Below are 21,555 nucleotides of genomic sequence, written 5' to 3' on the forward strand. Positions count from 1 at the left end.
CATATGTCATTAGGGAATTGCAAATAAAAACAACAAGACATAATTATGTAGCTATTAAAATGGCCAAAATCCAAAACATTGCCAATAGCAAATGCTAGCAAGGATGTGGAAGCAACAGGCACTCTAGTTCATTGCTGGTGAGAAAATGGTACAACCACTTTGGAAGACAGGTTGGTAATTTCTTATAAACCTAAATATATTCTTGACATATGTTCCAGCAAGTGAGCTTCTTTGTATTTATCCAAATGAATTGAAAACTTATAGCCACACAAAAATCACATGGATGTTTATAGCAGCTTTAGTCATGATTTCCAAAACTTGGAAGCAAGCAAGATGTCTTTCTATAGATGAATAAACTTTAGTATGTCCATACAATGCAATATTGCTCAGAATTAAAAAGAAACGAGGTATGAAGCCATGAAAAGACGTGGAAGGTGGTCTTTGGGTTGATTCCATGTCTTTGCCATTGTGAACAGTGGTGCGCACCTGTAGTCCCAGTTACTTGGGAGGCTGAGCTGAGAGGATTGCTTGAGTCCAGGAGGTCAAGCCTGCAGTGAGCCATGACTGTACCACTGCACTTTAGCCTGGGTGGCATGAGACCCTGTCTCAAAAAAAAGGAAAGACATGGAAGAACCTTAAATACATACTGCTAAGTGAAAGAAATCAATCTGAAAAGGCTACATACTGTATGATACCAATTATATGACATTATGTAAAAGGGTAAAACTATGGAGACAGTAAAAGGGTAAGTAGCTGCCAAAGGTTACGGGGAGGGATGAATGAATAGGTAGAGCACAGAGAATTTTTTTTTCTGGACAGTGAAACTATTCTACATGATACTAACAAGGGTCGATTTACACTTATCAAAATATATATATATATACTTTATATATTTATGCAGTATTACTATACATTATATACTTATCAAAATCCATAGAATGCACACTCCCCCAAGAGTGAACTCTAATGTAAATGATGGACTTTGGGTGATAATGATGTGTCAATGTAGGTTCATCAGTGGAAACAAGTTTAGGACTGTAGTGCAGGATGTTGCTAGTGGGGAAGGTTTTGCCGGGGTGGGGGCATATGCAAGCTTTTTGTACTTTCCACTTAATTTTACTGTGAACCTAAAACTGCTCTAAAAAATAAAGCTTATTAATTAAAACAACAACAACAACAACAAATACCTGATGAGAAAGACTGGCCTCCATTGTGCTGGAGGAAGTTCTAAGAAAAAGAAATTGCAAAGAAATGAAATGACAAAGGTGCCACAAATTATGCCTAATGATTACTTTTTTGGTTGAAAACTGGGAATTTCTGCCTTCCTAACAAGGATGAAAAGTCATATAATTTGTGGTGAGGACTCAGAAAGAACATCAAAAAGTGGGATAAGAAGGTAGATTAGGGTCATCTGGCTATATGAACTAAAGAAAATGAAGGCAGATTATAGCCTGAATCTTTCCTTGGTACTATTGCAGCCAAAAACAAACAAAACAAACAAAAAAACCTCTCTAGATGTATCTGTAAGGTAGTAAGATATATGCAGGCAGTGTGTATGTGTGTGTGTGTGTGTGTGTGTACAAAACACACACGTTTCTCTGCAGAGAACTTGCTTATTTGTAAGGGTAAAGTGGGAGGCAGAGGGAGCTCTTCTGCAGCAGGAGAAGGAGAAGACATTCATATGGCCAAGAAACATGAAAAAAAGCTCAACATCACTAATCACTAGAGAAACGCAAATCAAAACGACAAGGAGATAACATCTCACGTCAGTCAGAATCACGATTATTAAAAAGTCAAGAAACAACAGATGCTGGCCAGGCTGTGGAGAAAAAGGAATGCTTTTACACTGTTGATGGGAATATAAATTAGTTCAACCATTATAGAAGACAGTGTGGTGACTCCTCAAAGATCTAGAAGCAGAAATACCATCTGATCCAGCAATCCCATTACTGGGTACATACCCAAAGGAATATAAATCATTCTATTAATAAAGATACATGCATGCATAGATTCATTGCAGCACCATTCAGAATACCAAAGACACGGAATCAACCCAAATGCCCATCAATGGTAGACTGGATAAAGAAAACTGTGCGGGGTGGAGCCAAGATGGCCAAATAGGAACAGCTCCGGTCTACAGCTCCCAGCCTGAGCGACACAGAAGACGGGTGATTTCTGCATTTCCGTTTGAGGTACCGGGTTCATCTCACTAGGGAGTGCCAAACAGTGGGTGCAGGACAGTCGGTTCAGCGCACTGTGCACGAGCTGAAGCAGGGCGAGGCATTGCCTCACCCAGGAAGCGCAAGGGGTCAAGGAGTTCCTTTTCCTAGTCAAAGAAAGGGGTAACAGACGGCACCTGGAAAATCGGGTCAGTCCCACCCTAATACTGCACTTTTCCAACGGGCCTGGAAAACGGCACACCAGGAGATTGTGTCCCGCACCTGGCTCGGAGGGTCCTATGCCCACGGAGTCTCGCCGATTGCTAGCACAGCAGTCTGAGATCAAACTGCAAGGCGGCAGCGAGGCTAGGGGAGGGGCGCCCGCCATTGCCCAGGCTTGCTTAGGTAAACAAAGCAGCCAGGAAGCTCGAACTGGGTGGAGCCCACCACAGCTCAAGGAGGCCTGCCTGCCTCTGTAGGCTCCACCTCTGGGGGCAGGGCACAGACAAACAAAAATTCAGCAGGAAACTGCAGACTTAAATGTCCTTGACTGACAGCTTTGAAGAGAATAGTGGTTCTCCCAGCACGCAGCTGGAGATCTGAGAACGGACAGACTGCCTCCTAAAGTGGGTCCCTGACCCCTGAGCAGCCTAACTGGGAGGCACCCCCCAGTAGGGACAGACTGACACCTCACTTGGCCAGGTACTCCTCTGAGACAAAACTTCCAGAGGAACTATCAGACAGCTGAATTTGTGGTCTCACGAAAATCCGCTGTTCTGCAGCCACCGCTGCTGACACCCAGCCAAACAGGGTCTGGAGTGGACCTCTAGCAAACTCCAACAGACCTGCAGCTGAGGGTCCTGTCTGGTAGAAGGAAAACTAACAAACAGAAAAGACATCCACACCAAAAACCAATCTGTACATCACCATCATCGAAGACCAAAAGTAGATAAAACCACAAAGATGGGGAAAAAGCAGAGCAAAAAAACTGGAAACCCTAAAAAGCAGAGCACCTCTCCTCCTCCAAAGGAATGCAGTTCCTCACCAGCAACGGAACAAAGCTGGACAGAGAATGACTTTGACGAGTTGAGAGAAGAAGGCTTCAGACGATCAAACTACTCTGAGCTACGGGAGGAAATTCAAAACAATAGCAAAGAAATTAAAAACTTTGAAAAAAAATTAGATGAATGGATAACTAGAATAACCAATGGAGAGAAGGGCTTAAAGGAACTGATGGAGCTGAAAGCCAAGTTTTGAGAACTACGCGAAGATTGCAGAAGCCTTGGTAGCTGATGCGATCAACTGGAAGAAAGGGTATCAGTGATGGAAGATGAAATGAATGAAATGAAGCAAGAAGGGAAGTTTAGAGAAAAAAGAATAAAAAGAAACGAACAAAGCCTCCAAGAAATTTGGGACTATGTGAAAAGACCAAACCTACGTCTGATTGGTGTACCTGAAAATGACGGGGAGAATGGAACCAAGTTGGAAAACACTCTGCAAGATATTATCCAGGAGAACTTCCCCAATCTAGCAAGGCAGGCCAACATTCAGATTCAGGAAATAAAGAGAACACCGCAAAGATACTCCTCGAGAAGAGCAACTCCAAGACACATAATTGTCAGATTCACCAAAGTTGAAATGAAGGAAAAAATGTTAAGGGCAGCCAGAGAGAAAGGTCGGGTTACCCACAAAGGGAAGCCCATCAGACTAACAGCTGATCTCTCGGCAGAAACTCTACAAGCCAGAAGAGAGTGGGGGCCGATATTCAACATTCTTAAAGAAAAGAATTTTCAACCCAGAATTTCATATCCAGCCAAACTAAGCTTCATAAGTGAAGGAGAAATAAAATACTTTACAGACAAGCAAATGCTGAGTGATTTTGTCACCACCAGGCCTGCCCTAAAAGAGCTCCTGAAGGAAGCACTAAACATGGAAAGGAACAACCGGTACCAGCCACTGCAAAAACATGCCAAATTGTAAAGACCATCAAGGCTAGGAAGAAACTGCATTAACTAACGAGCAAAATAACCAACTAACATCATAATGACAGGATCAAATTCACACATAACAATATTAACTTTAAATGTAAATGGGCTAAATGCTCCAATTAAAAGACACAGACTGGCAAACTGGATAAGGAGTCAAGACCCATCAGTGTGCTGTATTCAGGAAACCCATCTCACGTGCAGAGACACACATAGATTCAGAATAAAGGGATGGAGGAAGATCTATCAAGCAAATGGAAAACAAAAAAAGGCAGGGGTTGCAATCCTAGTCTCTGATAAAATAGACTTTAAACCAACAAAGATCAAAAGAGACAAAGAAGGCCATTACATAATGGTAAAGGGATCAATTCAACAAGAAGAGCTAACTATCCTAAATATATATGCACCCAACACAGGAGCACCCAGATTCATAAAGCAAGTCCTGAGTGACCTACAAAGGGACTTAAACTCCCACACAATAATAATGGGAGATTTTAACACCCCACTGTCAACATTACACAGATCAATGAGACAGAAAGTTAACAAGGACATCCAGGAATTGAACTCAGCTCTGCACAGAGTGGACCTAATAGACATCTACAGAACTCTCCACCCCAAATCAACAGAATATACATTTTTTTCAGCACCACACCACACCTATTCCAAAATTGACCACATAGTTGGAAGTAAAGCTCTCCTCAGCAAATGTAAAAGAACAGAAATTATAACAAACTGTCTCTCAGACCACAATGCAATCAAACTAGAACTCAGGATTAAGAAACTCACTCAAAACCGCTCAACTACATGGAAACTGAACAACCTGCTCCTGAATGACTATTGGGTACATAATGAAATGAAGGCAGAAATAAAAATGTTCTTTGAAACCAACGAGAACAAAGACACAACATACCAGAATCTCTGGGACACATTCAAAGCAGTGTGTAGAGGGAAATTTATAGCACTAAATGCCCACAAGAGAAAGAAGGAAAGATCCAAAATTGACACCCTAACATCACAATTAAAAGAACTAGAAAAGCAAGAGCAAACACATTCAAAAGCGAGCAGAAGGCTAGAAATAACTAAAATCAGAGCAGAACTGAAGGAAATAGAGACACAAAAAACCCTTCAAAAAATTAATGAATCCAGGAGCTGGTTTTTTGAAAAGATCAACAAAATTGATAGACCACTAGCAAGACTAATAAAGAAGAAAAGAGAGAAGAATCAAATAGATGCAATAAAAAATGAAAAAGGGGATATCACCACCGATCCCACAGAAATACAATCTACCATCAGAGAATACTACAAACACCTCTACGCAAATAAACTAGAAAATCTAGAAGAAATGGATAAATTCCTCGACAAATACACCCTCCCAAGACTAAACCAGGAAGAAGTTGAATCTCTGAATAGACCAATAATAATAGACCTCTGAAATTGTGGCAATAATCAATAGCTTACCAACCAAAAAGAGTCCAGGACCTGATGGATTCACAGCCGAATTCTACCAGAGGTACAAGGAGGAACTGGTACCATTCCTTCTGAAACTATTCCAATCGATAGAAAAAGAGGGAATCCTCCCTAACATTTTATGAGGCCAGCATCGTCCTGATACCAAAGCCTGGCAGAGACATAACCAAAAAAGAGAATTTCAGATCAATATCCTTGAGGAACATCGATGCAAAAATCCTCAATAAAATACTGGCAAACCGAATCCAGCAGCACATCAAAAAGCTTATACACCATGATCAAGTGGGCTTCATCCCTGGGATGCAAGGCTGGTTCAACATACACAAATCAATAAATGTAATCCAGCATATAAACAGAACCAAAGACAAAAACCACATGATTATCTCAATAGACGCAGAAAAGGCCTTTGACAAAATTCAACAACCCTTCATGCTAAAAACTCTCAATAAATTAGGCATTGATGGGACGTATCTCAAAATAATAAAAGCTACTTATGACAAACCCACAGCCAATATCATACTGAATGGGCAAAAACTGGAAGCATTCCCTTTGAAAACTGGCACAAGACAGGGATGCCCTCTCTCACCACTCCTATTCAACATAGTGCTCAAAGTTCTGGCCAGGGCAATCAGGCAGGAGAAGGAAATAAAGGGTCTTCAATTAGGAAAAGAGGAAGTCAAATTGTCCCTGTTTGCAGATGACATGATTGTATATCTAGAAAACCCCATCGTCTCAGCCCAAAATCTCCTTAAGCTGATTAGCAACTTCAGCAAAGTCTCAGGATACAAAATCAATGTACAAAAATCACAAGCATTCTTGTACACCAATCACAGACAAACAGAGAGCCAAATCATGAGTGAACTCCCATTCACAATTGCTTCAAAGAGAATAAAATACCTAGGAATCCAACTTACAAGGGATGTGAAGAACCTCTTCAAGGAGAACTACAAACCACTGCTCAATGAAATAAAAGAGGATACAAACAAATGGAAGAACATTCCATGCTCATGGGTTGGAAGAATCAATATCGTGAAAATGGCCATACTGCCCAAGGTAATTTATAGATTCAATGCCATCCCCATCAAGCTACCAATGACTTTCTTCACAGAATTGGAAAAAACTACTTTAAAGTTCATATGGAACCAAAAAAGAGCCTGCGTTGCCAAGACAATCCTAAGCCAAAGGAACAACGCTGGAGGCATCATGCTACCTGACTTCAAACTATACTACAAGGCTACAGTAACCAAAACAACATGGTACTGGTACGAAAACAGAGATATAGACCAATGGAACAGAACAGAGCCCTCAGAAATAACACCACACATCTACAACCATCTGATTCTTTGACAAACCTGACAAAAACAAGAAACGAGGAAAGGATTCCCTATTTAATAAATGTGCTGGGAAAACTGGCTAGCCATATGTGGAAAGCTGAAACTGGATCCCTTCCTTACACCTTATACAAAAATTAATTCAAGATGGATTAAAGACTTAAATGTTAGACCTAAAACCATTAAAACCCTACAAGAAAACCTAGGTATTACCATTCAGGACATAGGCGTGGGCAAGGACTTCATGTCTAAAACAACAAAAGCAATGGCAACAAAAGCCAAAATTGACAAATGGGATCTAATTAAACTAAAGAGCTTCTGCACAGCAAAAGAAACTACCATCAGAGTGAACAGGCAACCTACAGAATGGGAGAAAATTTTTGCAACCTACTCATCTGACAAAGGGCTAATATCCAGAATCTACAATGAACTCAAACAAATTTACGAGAAAAAAATAAACAACCCCATCAAAAAGTGGGCGAAGGATATGAACAGACACTTCTCAAAAGAAGACATTTATGTGGCCAAAAGACACATGAAAAAATGCTCATCATCACTGGCCATCAGAGAAATGCAAATCAAAACCACAATGAGATACCATCTCACACCAGTCAGAATGGGGATGATTAAAAAGTCAGGAAACAACAGGTGCTGGAAAGGATGTGGAGAAATAGGAACACTTTTACATTGTTGGTGGGACTGGAAACTAGTTCAACCATTGTAGAAGTCAGTGTGGTGATTCCTCAGGGATCTAGAACTAGAAATACCATTTGACCCAGCCATCCCATTACTGGGTATATACCCAAAGGGTTATAAATCATGCTGCTATAAAGACACATGCACACGTATGTTTACTGCAGCACTATTCACAATAGCTAAGACTTGGAACCAACCCAAATGTCCAACAACAATAGACTGGATTAAGAAAATGTGGCACATATACACCATGGAATACTATGCAGCCATAAAAGATGATGAGTTAATGTCCTTTGTAGGGACATGGATGAAACTGGAAACCATCATTCTCAGCAAACTATCGCAAGGACAAAAAACCAAACACCGCATGTTCTCACTCATAGGTGGGAATTCAACAATGAGAACACATGGACACAGGAAGGGGAACATCACACTCCGGGGACTGTTGTGGGGTGGGGGGAAGGGGGAGGGATAGCACTAGGAGATATACCTAATGTTAAATGGCGAGTTAATGGGTGCAGCACACCAACATGGCACATGTATACATATGTAACAAACCTGCACATTGTGCACATGTACCCTAAAACTTAAAGTATAATAATAATAAAATTTAAAATAAAAAAAGAGAGAAGACTCAAATAAATAAACTCAGAATGAAAGAGGAGACATTACAATGGATACCACAGAAATACAAATGATCATAAGAGCCTACAATGAACAATTATTCACAAACAAATTAAATAACCTTGAAGAAATGGATAAAGTCCTAGAACATACAATCTACCAAGAAGGAATCATGAAGAAATAGAAAATCTGAACAGACCAACAATAAATATGGAGATTGAAACAGTAATAAAAAGTCTCCCATCAAAAAAAAAAAATACAGGACCTGATAGCTTCACTACTGAATTCTACCAAATATTTAAGAACGGATACTGGTCTGACATGGTGGTTCACACCTGTAATCCCAACACTTTGAGAGGCTGAGGCAGGAGGATTGTTTGAGGCCAAGAGTTAAAAACCAGCCTGGGCAATGTAGTGAGAGCCTGTCTCTAAAAAAATAAAAATTAAATAATTAAATAAAAAAAATTAGCCAAGCATGGTGAAATAATAAACGTATGTTATTTTGAATCACTAAATTTTGTGGTAACTTGTTATGCAGCAATAGACAAATAAAACAACATTCAACACAATCCCAATTAAAATCCCACTACAGAAATTGAAAAACTTATTCTAAAATTCATGACCTATAATAGCCAAAATAGCTCTGAAAAAGAAGATTACTTATTCCACCTGACTTCAAGACTTAGTATAACACTACAGTAATCAAGACAATGTCACTGACATCAACAAAGACAAATAGATCAATGGAACAGAAGAGTGTTCAGAACTAGGCCTATACCTATATGGTCACTTGATATTTTTTTAACTTGTTATAATTTTTATTTTTGTGAGATACACACTTTCCTAAAGATTTGCATTGTTCATACAGTAGTATTTTATAAGCCACATTAATAATGTTTTCATGCAACAAACCATAAGGTTCAAAGTTGTTTGGCAATCTAATATTTTTACATTAATATTTTAGAGCTCATAATGTGGTGCTAGACTCCTAAAAGCCATCAGAAAATTAGTCTCATTCTTTTGGAATCAGTTTACTAATAAGATGGCAACAATCCAACATTTACGGATTTCTAGCAAGTAATATGTCCTTTACCACTTTTTGGTAATTGCTTTTCAATTTGTTTCTAAAAATTAACACAATAGGAAAAACGTTTGTACAAAGCTTCACCATAAAAATGGATGACACATAGTGCATGAAAAAATGCTCAACATCATTATTAATTAGAGAAACACAGTTTAAAACCCCAAAGTGATACCATTACACACATATTAGAATGGCTAAAATTAAAAAGGATTGTACCAAGGGTTGACAAAGATATAGGAAAACAAACTCTCATACACTGCTGGCAGGAATGGAAATAGTACAACCATCTTGGAAAACAGTTTGGAAATTAAAAAAAATTAAACACACACAGTTTTAATCCATTCATGCTGCTATAACAAATACCACAGATTGGGCAACTTATAAAGACAGAAGTTTATCTTTCACAGTTCTTGAGGCTGGATGTACAAGATCGAGGTGCTGGCAGGTCCTGTGTCTGATGAGGGCCCAGTCCCTGCTTCCAAGATGGAACCTGGTTGCTGCATCCTCCAGAGGGGACAAATGCTGTGTCTTCATATGGTGGGAGGGGCAAACAGCTCCTTCACATCTAATTTATAAAGTCATTAATCCCATTCATGAGGGCAGAGCTTTTATGCCCTAATCACCTCCCCAAAAGCTCCAACTTCTAATACCATCACTTTGGTAATTAGGTTTCAATCTATGAAATTTGGAGGGACACATACATTCAAACCATAGCATACAACTATCACATGATTCAATCATTCTACTCTTGGGTATTTACCCAAGAAAAATGGGAATACATGTCCTTTTAAAGACTGGTACATGAATGTTCATAGCAGCATTATTTGTAGTAGCCCCAAACTGGTAATAACTCAAATGTCTATCAACTACCGAATGGTTAAACAAATTGTTATACATGCATACAATGGAATGTACTCTGCAATAAAAACGAATGAACTAATAATATACAAAACAACATGAATATATTCAAATAATTGGGCTGAGTGCAGGAAGCCAGACATAAATGTATACATACTGCATGATTACGTTTACATAAAACTCTAGAAAAATGCAAACTAAACTATAGTGATGGAAAATAGGTCAATGGTTTGGAAGAAAGAGGAAATGAAAGGGGTAGGGAAAAACGATTACAAAGGGGCATAAATAAAGTTTTGAGGATGTGGTAATCTTGACTGTGATAATGGTTTCACAAGCATATACAAATGTGAAAATTTATCAAATTGTTCACTTTTTGTTTGTTTGTTTTTTGAGACCGAGTCTCTCACTCTTGTTGCCCAGGTTGGAGAGCAGTGGTGCGATCTTGGCTCACTGCAACCTCCACCAACCGGTTCAAGTGATTTTCCTGCCTCAGCCTCTGGAGTAGCTGGGATTACAGGCGCCTGCCACCACTCCTGGCTAATTTTTGTATTTTTAGTAGAGACGGGATTTCACCATGTTTGACAGGCTAGTCTTAAACTCCTGACTTCAAGTAGTCCACCTGCCTTGGCCTCCCAAAGTGCTGGGATTACAGGTGTGAGCCACTGTGCCCAGCCTAAATTGTTCACTTTAAATATGTGTAGCTTACTGTACATTAATCATATCTCAGAAAAGTGTTTTTAACTACTAAATTCTAGATAAATGAAAAATTTAAGCAACAAAAATGAAACTGTGGTATATACTCAAAAGGACTGAAAACAAGGATTTGAACAGACACTTGTAGGCCAACATTCACTTGAACATTATTCACGACAGCAAAAAGGTGGAAACAACTGACGTATTCATCAATATGGAAAAGAGGCACTCTTAAAACACTTTTTAGAAGTGTGATTTTCTGGCTGGGTGCAGTGGCTCACGCCTGTAATGCCAGCACTTTGGAAGGCCGAGACGGGAGCATCACAAGGTCAGGAGATCAAGACCATCCTGGCTAACACGGTGAAATCCCGTCTCTACTAAAAATACAAAAAATTAGCCGGGTGTGGTGGCAGGCGCCTGTAGTCCCAGCTACTCGGGAGGCTGAGGTAGGAGAGTGGCATGAACCCAGGAGGCGGAGCTTGCAGTGAGCTGAGATCACGCCACTGCACTCCAGCCTGGGGGACAGAGCAAGACTCTGTCTCAAAAAATAAAAAATAAAATAAAAGAAGTGTGAATTTCTACAATTGGAGGGCAATTAGGCAATATAAACATTGAAAATGCACACACCCTTTCACCCAGCAATTTCACTAGAAGGAATTTTTCCTATATATATACCTATATATTTATGCAAAGATTTATATTATATAAGGTTTGTGTCAGCATTTTTAGAGCAACATTATACGAAATATTCATGAATATGGCATTGAAGATGAACTGTGTTTCAGCCTATCAAGGAAAATATTAAAGACATTAAAGAAAATGATATGCTCAAGATATATTTATTTTATTAAATGAAACAAGACTGTAATCCTAGCATCTGGGGGGGCTCAGGTGGGATTTGGGAGGCTGAGGCAAGAGGAACCCTTGAACCTAAGAGTTAGAGGCTGCAGTGAGCTATGACTGTGTCACTGCCCTCCAGCCTGGGTGACCTTGTCAGAAGAAGAAGAAGAAGAAAGAAGAAAAAAGAAGAAGGAGGAGGAAGGAGAGGAGGAGGAAAAGGAGGAGGAGGAAGGAAGGCAGGGAGGGAGGGAGAGAGGGAGGGAGGGAGGGGAAGAAGAAGGAGGAGGAGGAGAATAAGAAAGAGAAGAAGGAGGAGGAGGAGAAGGAGGGAAATAAGAGAGAAAAGTATCTATACTATCCTTCCCTTTGTGAATAAAGCATTAAAATTCATTTTTTTAACTTATGCTAGACTAGTCTGGAAAGATGCACAAGAACCTGATAGAAGTGATTGACTGAGGGAATAAAAATGAGAGATGAGAGACAAGGATGAAGAGACAGTATGTTATACCCTCTTCTACCTTTTGAAGTTTATACCATTTATGTGTATGCTTACTTTAAAAAATCAATTAATCTAAGTGATTAAAATAAAATAAATGCAAAGGCCCTCCATCAAGGCGAGGCTCATCTCTGCTCCTCCAATCTTTCCCACAATTGCTCTCCAGTCCATTCATCTGCACCTCTGCTAAAGATAGACTGCATTTTTTAGTATCAAATGAACTCTGTGGCACATTCCTTGGGGTTGTGTGTTTGTTAGGAATTTTCTCTCCCACCTGGAACAGTCCTTTTCCCTATAACCTGCACTTTTAGACAAAACTTCAAAATTAATCTCCCCAGGAACCCTCTCTGACCAAACTGAACCCCTGCATGCATTCTCTCTCTTGAAAGGTTGAGACCTGAATCTCAATAATACATCAAATTATTTGAAATAAGTCATTGGCTCTTGATTCACGTAAATTTGTCTTGTCTTTAAAACTAGATTTTTAAGTGTCTTGAGAGGAGGAAGCCAATATGACTCAAAGTCCTTGTATCCTTGACATTGCCCAGATTAGGGATGAGCATACTGAATATACTCACCATGCCAGTGGGGTAAAGGGTGGAATACTGGATGAATATTCAAAGATTTCGAGCCCAAGAATTTGTTTCTCCGCTTTTGGCTGTAACCATTCTCACCAGGGCAACACCTTCTAAGCATATTCAGAAATCATTGGCTGTTAGGGAAGTATTGCAATATTCATGGAGGTTAAGCAGGTAACATAAATGTATAAATTAATGGGCAGAGTATAGGAGTGATGAGTCCTGAGGCAAAAGTGGAAAACATCTGCTCTGCTTTAAAAGTTTCCAGAATCCAACTCAAGCAAACAAATAAAAATCCTACAGGCAAACAGAATACATCCAGAGATGAACAGATCCAACCACAAGCAGCAACCAGTTGGCGACCCAAAGCCAGAAATGGCTACTAATCCATCTCTACAGGCATTCATCTCCCTGAACAGGCAGAATGCTATAACAAGGACAGACGCAGTTCTAGAAAACCATGATTTGGACAGAACTCCAGAAATGAGCCACATTAATGTATCTCAAAAAGACTGCAGCATTTACAATCTCTCCCCACCTATCTGCAAGCTTGAGGACACACAGACTGGATAGATACGGACACCTTGGCCTCTCCCTACCACCCTACCACATCAGCCATAGTCCCCTTCCTGCACCTCTGTTACCAATCACCCATTGCCTGAAACATCAAAGATCTCCATTTCCAAGCCATAACCAGACTCTGCCCTCCCTAAATTCTTATGTGCTTCTCAGGTATATTTCCAAAACTAGTGGGAGAGTTAGTGGAGGTTCCTCCGGCCTAACCACTCCTTCTCATGAGGTGACCCCTGTGCCAAAGCACTCAGTTTTCTGAGGACAGGTGACCATACAGTTGTGACGGAGACAGCCAAGACATCAGGCTGGTATAGGGAGTGGAAAGTGAAGACAGACTAGGAAATAGACACTGCTTGTGGCACCTTCAGTCCCAGGCTCACAACACCCTCATCTACAGACTGAATCACCACATGAGCTTCCCTACTACATGTGCCTTATGACACAGGAGGGCTTTGTGATGCAGTCTGGCGGCCTAGTTCCGTCCTCTGTGAGGTGGACATGACAAGGCCTAGCACTGGGAGTCATTAGGCACCAGAACCCTGAATGCCGAGATAGAGGGATCGCTGATCTCATGCTAATGAGGTTTAGACCATGTTGAGCCCTACTTTTGTTCCGTGGGATATTGGATATCCCTTATACATCTATGGCTCCATCTTCATCATTATTCTAATTATCTGGCAAGTGAAAAGGAGCCACCACGAATTGAACTTGGAAGTTGAAAGGAGCTGCTGCCGGGTAGGGCAACACTATGATTCCAACTGAACTAATTAAGCCTCAGATAATATGCTTTTAAGCTCCAGAGTCCTTCCTTACTGACCCCACTTCCCCTCTCCCCCAATTTTTATGCCATACCTTTAGTTACTTTTATATAGTCTTTTCCTTCTCAGAGCCTAAAAATAATTTCTTACCAGGTCTTCCCTGAACCATACTCTAATTGAAAAGCCAAGAAGCTTTCCATTTGACTTGAATAGAGACCCAGATGATATGGGATCTATCTCACTGGATCTCAGAAGACCTCACAATATGGGGGATTTTTTTGGTTGGTGGCCCTTTAAAGTGTTTATAAACTGGAGTCTTTGGGTATTAGAACCACATACACCTTCATCTGTACCATCCTGTCTCTTGCTTCATCCCCAGCATCCAGCAGGACTTATCTGGGAATCAGATGGGAGGTATAGAATATGGAAAAGCCTCCAAGTGAATCAGAAATAAGCAGAGAAGGAAAATGGGGTAAAAAGGTGGAATAGGCAAAGAAAATCCAGGACAGTGTATAAAATACAGATAGATATATAGAAAGGCAGTGGAAAATATATGTAAGTCTCATGTAAGTTTGGACATGAGAAAGAAAATGGTGTCCCAGCTTCACATTCTAATGTTTTTGTCTTTTAAGTGTCACCAAAAAGTCAGGCAAAGAGCTAGCAATGCAGCATCAGCAGGTAAAGTCCCAATCTCTCCTCTGACTCCCTTCCACTGTGGGGTTTCCCATGAATCCTGTCCCTCTATGGCCCCTGGAGCCAAGAGCCAGGTGCTCTGCCACTGAAGACTCCAGTTCCCCCGACTGAAACTTCCATGGGTGGGAAATCTTACCTTGGAAACATTCCAAAATTCTCTACATTATTGCCATGGGAATAAAGAATTGAGGCAATAGTGCAGATGTCCTTAGTTGTGTCATTTACTAGTTTTAAAACCTGTGGAAGTCACTTCATCTCTCAGTCTTGTTTGCCATCACATGGGCATCTGATGATCCTCTCACTCACAGTATGGTTCTTAAGGTCAAATAAGAATGGCCATAGGAGAACAAGTCATGATTCATTATACTGTGCACAGAAAGGCCTTAAAGCATTTATAATTAGGGTTCTCAGTGTCTTCTTGCTGAGAGTCAAGGGCCTCCAACCTCCTATAGACACTCTGAAAACTCTACCATGCCACTGTCTACTATAACACTGTCTTCTGGTTCCTCAGCTAGGAGACTTTCTCAGGAAGAAGATGAGAAGCCACAAGAGCCAAGAGCTGCTGTCTGTCATGAAAAGGTGATCTATTGCTGCATGCAGTCTCTAAACACCAGCCTGGCCTGTGGTGATTTTTTCATTTAGCCTGGGGCAGGACTGAGGAGACGGAAAATGGCTGGGAGGGAGACATACACAGTGGAGGCTGGTTCACTAGTTGAGAGGGTTGCAAAGGCATAATCATCGCAGGAGGAAAGAGTCACCCAATACTGATTTGGGGCAGGGTCACAGTAGTTCTGAAATTCAGGATTTTACTAGTACATTATTCATAAAAGACATTATATGGGGTTCTACTCAGCTCTGAGATATGTTATCCAGTCAAGAGAATGGATTTTTCATGAGGAAGTCACCCATGTCACATTCTCTTTACAGCTACACCCTTACATGGGCAGACTCAGCTGACCAAGATGAACCCTGCTGATAATACCTCCTTTAGTTCTGTATTCAGGGAGTCCAGTTCCTGGCACAGCCCTAAGACAGGAGCCTATCATCTTATCCTCTTAATATTTCTAGAGAAAAAGATTGATTCCCAGGAGATGTTGGGTACATCACCAGGGATATCTCATAGCGCCCAGAACGCATAAGTACCACAAAAACCTCATTTTCCACAGTTTGGATGTACTGAAAACTAGGCTTCGGGTTTCTTAGCCTCAAATGAGACTGCAAGAAAGTTCTACCTTGTGATATTCCTGGTTATGCCCCATCAGCTAACCAACTGACTCTTCCACATGCTTAGTTCCTTTCTCCTAGTTCAGCTTCTCAACAAGGCCAACACAGAACTCAGCTCCCAGTCTTCTCTGAGGGCCATGCCCTTCTGTGGGTTGTCTGAGGCCTTGTCCAACAAGTCCTAAACCCAGCCCACCATACCTTACCAAATGCCATTTTCTTAAGAAGAAAAGTAGGGGAGTAGACATGAAGGGGGTGTAGGCTTCTAGACTTGCAGGACTAGGGAAGGGCAACGCCAACTCTAGCCCACACTCTTCCAAGAATGTAGATGCCACTCCATCATTAATGTTTGCCATGTTTCTCTTTCCAGCCAGAGCTGGCTTCCCCTGGAGGGAAGTGTGCGGCGAATCCTATGTCCAGATCCCCATTGCCAAATTTGCAATGTCATGGTTCTGGAGATTCAGCAATTGCTGGTGGATGTGAACGACCAGATCTCCCCAACTTTATCGAGGAGCCCATCACAGGTCTCCTCTTGCCTAGAGATCTTGTCTGTGTCTAGTGTATCTTTTGAGCAGAGTCTAGAGCTCCATTCCAGAAACACCGGAGAGCTTTCACTGGCATCTATAAACCCAACACTGTCACAATTAACAGATCAAAAATCTCCCCAACATGGCACATGTATACATATGTAACAAACCTGCACATTGTGCACATGTACCCTAAAACTTAAAGTATAATAAAAATAAAAAAAGACATTTAACTACAAAAAATATATATATCTAAACTAAGCTCCTTCCCAACATAGCACAGTCTATTTACATCACGGAGCTGAATCTGCCGCAGCTAGAAATGCTCAAGAACCAGCTGGATCAGGAAGTGGAGTTCTTGTCCACGTCCATTGCCCAGCTCAAAGTGGTACAGACCAAGTATGTGGAAGCCAAGGACTGTCTGAACGTGCTGAACAAGAGTAACAAGGGGAAAGAATTACTCGTCCCACTGACGAGTTCTATGTATGTCCCTGGGAAGCTGCATGATGTGGAACACGGGCTCATCGATGTGGGAACTGGGTACTATGTAGAGAAGACAACTGAGGATGCCAAGGACTTCTTCAAGAGGAAGATAGACTTTCTAACCAAGCAGATGGAGATAATCCAACCAGCTCTTCAGGAGAAGCACGCCATGAAACAGTCCGTCATGGAAATGATAGTCAGAATATTCAGCAGCTCACAGCCCTGGGCGCTCAGGCTACTGCTAAGGCCTGAGAGTTTTTGCAGAAATGGGGCAGAGGGACACCCTTTGAATGTGGCTTCCTGGTGCTGGAAAGGGTCTTGTGTTTTAATGCCAATAAATGTGCCAGCTGGGCAAAAAAAAAAAAAAAAAAATATATATATATATATATATAAACTAAAATCATTGCAATCTAGCCATTAAAAATAATGTCTCTCTATGAAAAAAAAAAAACAGATCAGAAATCTTTAACCCAGTCAGCTGCCCAATCAATGTATGCAGATGGTATACAAGATTACTGAGCTGATCACCTCCAGCTAGGGCAGGAATTTCAAGTGCCAGATGTGCTCACGGGCCCAAACACCATAGCTTCTTCAAGGCTTGAGAAGCCAAGGGCTCCACTGAACCAGGAGGAGATGATGCAGAGCAACCCCAGCTCTGTCAAGGGGAACCAAGGCCAACATCACTTGAATTCCCAGGTCTCCTTGCTGTCCCTGAACCCAGAAACCCTGAACCCGATGCATCCAATGGCCTTGCATATGGTCCTCCCTGCCCACCTTCCATTTCTCAGTCCTGAAGTGCTGAGGCCTTCTGAAGATTGAAAATGTGCCCAAGCCCCCCTTGAAGGATCTTTTTCTCTTCAATGAGCTCTCCGTCTCCCAACTGCTCCCTAAAACTTCACCCCAGTCAGCCCCACCCTCTTCCCCACTTTCCCCAAATTGGGTGTCTCCATCTGAACATCAACGAGCTCAGATCAATGTCCCATTTCTGACTCTGGCCGAGTATGAAGCCTTGGAGTGGCACCTGCTACAGAGGCAACTCCAGCTTCAGTGGGGCTGGCCAGCTGCCCTCCAGAGGTCTCAGCACACCCAGTGCCTCATGCAGCACGAGCCCTGTGGCAAAGCTCAGCCTCCTGAGACCGTGACAGCTTCCCAGCCAGGGAAGTCCATCTCAGTGCTTACCAGGGAACCACTCTTCTTCCTGGAGCATGCCCGGAAGCTGCTGGAATTCCACATCCAGAAACAGTTGATTCACCATCGCTGGGGCCTGCCTCAGAAGATCCAGCAGTCCATCCAGTTGCTCCTTACCTCCACTGACCAGCAGACTGTGTCCTGCAGCAGCACAGCCCTAGCCAATGTAGCATCCCCCAGACTGTAGCCCTAGAGGCCAACGGGGCTTGCGATGTGCTGTCACCCATTGTGGCCCCAGTGTCCGTCCCCATGCCACACTTGTTAACTCGGGCCAAGGCAATATTGCAGAAGAACTTCAACTCCAAATGTAAACAGATCCACCAGGGCAAGATCCCTGCCTGTGTACATAGGTCCTGGGACTGCAGAATTTCTGGGGGCCTGGCAGTGGCTCTTTTAACCTGCATTCCAGAAAGCCAGTTCCTGGTACTGCAGAGAGCAAGTGACCCAGACCTACATCACAAAGTTATGCCTTGGATGCCTACGGCCCTTGATCAGCAGCAAAAGGCTTTACCAGGCACTATCACTGAACACCCTAAGCTGCTCCGAGTCTTGTCTACAGAAGCCATTGAGAAACTGGAGACAACTTGATGGCACAAGCATCTGGCCTTCCTGTCGGGGCTGCCTGCTCTGTATTGCGTGGCGCTTCCCAGGGCCCTGGCCCTGGCGGTCACTAGCCAATCTGTCGTCACCGAGATGGTGCCTAGGCCTGTAGAAATCCTAGCAGAGCCTCTGATTCAGATTGTTTCATTTGAAGAACAGTGTATAAGTCTTGGGCCATGCCTTCAAGGCAACAATGAGAGCTGTACACACATTGCAAAAGAGTTCCAGCCTGCAGTGCCAGTAAAAGGAACCATGGAGACGCTGCCTCTAGAAAGTCAGACACAACCTGCTAGCCCCCACAAACTCCAGACATATATCTTGACCAAACTAAACTTCCACCTGAGAAAAAAGGTCCTAGAGATACAATGGGGAATTCCCATTAGGGCAAGGAAGTCCAGGGAACAAACTGCTGCAGCACCAGAGAACATATCCACACAGAAGTCTCTTGAAAGTCTAAACCACCAAGGGGAGACATTGCTCCAGGAACTGCTCATCCCACCAGACACCCTTCCTGCCCCTAATCCAGAAGGGGTTCACCTTAAAGAACAGCTGGCCAATGACTTGAAGGCAGTGCAGCAGAACCAAAAGCAATCTACTTCCAAAGCTGTACCCCAGGGTTCTGCCCACTCGGTCTCCAAGATCTCACAACGCAGTGGGGACATGACAGAGGCCCACATGCTTTGTGTTTGGGTGGACACCAATGTGAACAACCCCAGCCTCAAGGAACCCTGGAGCCCTGAGCCCCAAAGCCCTGGCAAGAGCAAGGACCCAGCCCATGTCCCCATGCTAGCAGGAAAGAGAGAGGACCCAGAGGAAACCAAAGCAGCCAGAGACCACAGAGAAGGGGATGCGGGGTTTGGGCGCTCCTCAACCAGAGAAGAGAGACGCCCTGCTGCAGACCAGAGGCCAGCAGGGATGCTTCCAAACAAGACACCCCGAGGGTCCTGGCGATGCAGCCGTAGCTTTCATCTTGCTGATCCCTGTCAACACAGACCCCAGCATGACCCTCAGCTTAAGCTCCCACAGCTACCTCCACGAGTCCCTGGGGAGAAAGAATCTGACAGTGACCTGCAAGACAGTCAAGCCGAGCTAACTGTCATCCTTGAACCAGCAAGAATTCCTAAGAATGCCCAGACTGTGGTGCCCCAGGCTTCACAGGGTCAGCCTTTCCTGAGCCAATCAACCCAGGGTAAGCCTTTGCAGGGCCAAACTTTGCAAGGCCAGGTTTTGCATGGGCTGGTAATGCCAGCCCATACTCAGAAGAAGCCCAGCCTTCCAGAGTCTAGCTTGAGAAATAAAATTAAATGTTTCTGCATCATATTATCCCCAAGACAAAAGGCAAAGGGCATGAAGACTCCATGTTCTCAGCTGCTGTGAAGGTGGCCAAAACCAGAAAAGAAAATGCCGCAAAGGTCCTGGCTCCAGCCAAGAGCCCTGTGGGGAGAAGTAAGACAGAGAAGCCGACAGGGTGCTCCAAGGCCCAATCTCGTCCTGCTCCGAAGCGGGTGGGCCCAGCCTTCTTGGATGGTCCCCAGTCCCTAGACAATAAGCTGCAGCTACACTCCAGACAACTGGCTCTGCCTCAGCCCTGGGCTACCCCCGCCACTGCCCTCGTCACTGTCCTTGAGCGGCTTGTGCCACCAAACCAGGGCACCCAACCTTGTTCCTCAGATAGAAACATTAGTCTGCTCAAGGAGAACACGCAGACTTTGGATTGAACTAATATAGGGTCTTACTAGGTATTAGCCACTGTCCTAGACCCTGGAGTTACGGGACAGTGGAAAATATTCTGGTGGGATGGATGGTAAATGTTCAGAAATAAAGCATGACCTTTAACTTCAGTGCACTCTAGATAAGGGCTTTTCTTCTTTGATGTGGAATGGTGACCCATCTGAAAGGTAAGTCAAAGCTCCTTCCCTAGAGAGGAAGGACTTTTCAGCCTCCCTCACACCTTCCCTTAACACAATACAGAAGAGACAAGGAGCAGACAGACAACGTATTGCTGAGAAATATCGAGTGTATTTCTAGTAGCACCTGCCCCACCTGCACATTTATGGAAATGACAATGCTGGTCCTCTGGAGGGCTGCAGCAGGTGGGGAGCCACCTGTATTTCTAGTGGCACCTGCCCCACCTGCACATTTATGGAAATGACAATACTTCCCATTAGGGCAAGGAAGTCCAGGGAACAAACTGCTGCAGCACCAGAGAACATATCCACACAGAAGTCTCTTGAAAGTCTAAACCACCAAGGGGAGGCATTGCTCCAGGAACTGCCCATCCCACCAGACACCCTTCCTGCCCCTAATCCAGAAGGGGTTCACCTTAAAGAACAGCTGGCCAATGACTTGAAGGCAGTGCAGCAGAACCAAAAGCAATCTAGTTCCAAAGCTGTACCCCAGGGTTCTGCCCACTAGGTCTCCAAGATCTCACAACCCCAGTGGGGACATGACAGAGGCCCACATGCTTATACCCAGCCCTACTGTTTCTATACCACCTGTGCCTGGAGTCCTTCTCCACCACTCTCCTTGCCATGATCCTTGCTCCTTGAATTTATCTTCACAGTAACTAATGGTGGGCACCCAGTCAGCTGAATCCCCTCCCAGGATCTACCTGGTGCCTTTTCCTCAGGGGATGACTCCTACACTTTTTCCTGCTAAGGATGGCACCACAGAAGCCTGGCAGCTCCAGCCCTTGGTTCCT

At 43.0% G+C, this 21,555-nt stretch overlaps 1 long non-coding RNA gene and 2 pseudogenes across 1 annotated transcript; 2 read left to right on the top strand and 1 right to left on the bottom strand.

Annotated features, from left to right (window-relative positions):
• Positions 1-282: 282 nt before the first annotated feature.
• LOC129490258 (uncharacterized) lies at positions 283-13,758 on the bottom strand. The gene is made up of 3 exons (XR_008660203.1): positions 13,747-13,758; positions 1,188-1,227; positions 283-601 (listed from the first exon to the last, which is right to left on the bottom strand). It is a non-coding gene; the product is annotated as an uncharacterized lncRNA (long non-coding RNA).
• Positions 13,759-13,772: 14 nt separating this feature from the next.
• Positions 13,773-20,976, top strand: LOC129490760 (protein SPATA31F1-like; annotated as a pseudogene).
• On the top strand, positions 16,849-17,433 carry LOC129490255 (prefoldin subunit 5-like; annotated as a pseudogene).
• Positions 20,977-21,555: the final 579 nt, after the last annotated feature.

Source organism: Symphalangus syndactylus, chromosome 9 (genome assembly GCF_028878055.3).
Source record: "Symphalangus syndactylus isolate Jambi chromosome 9, NHGRI_mSymSyn1-v2.1_pri, whole genome shotgun sequence".
Lineage (NCBI taxonomy): Eukaryota > Metazoa > Chordata > Mammalia > Primates > Hylobatidae > Symphalangus > Symphalangus syndactylus.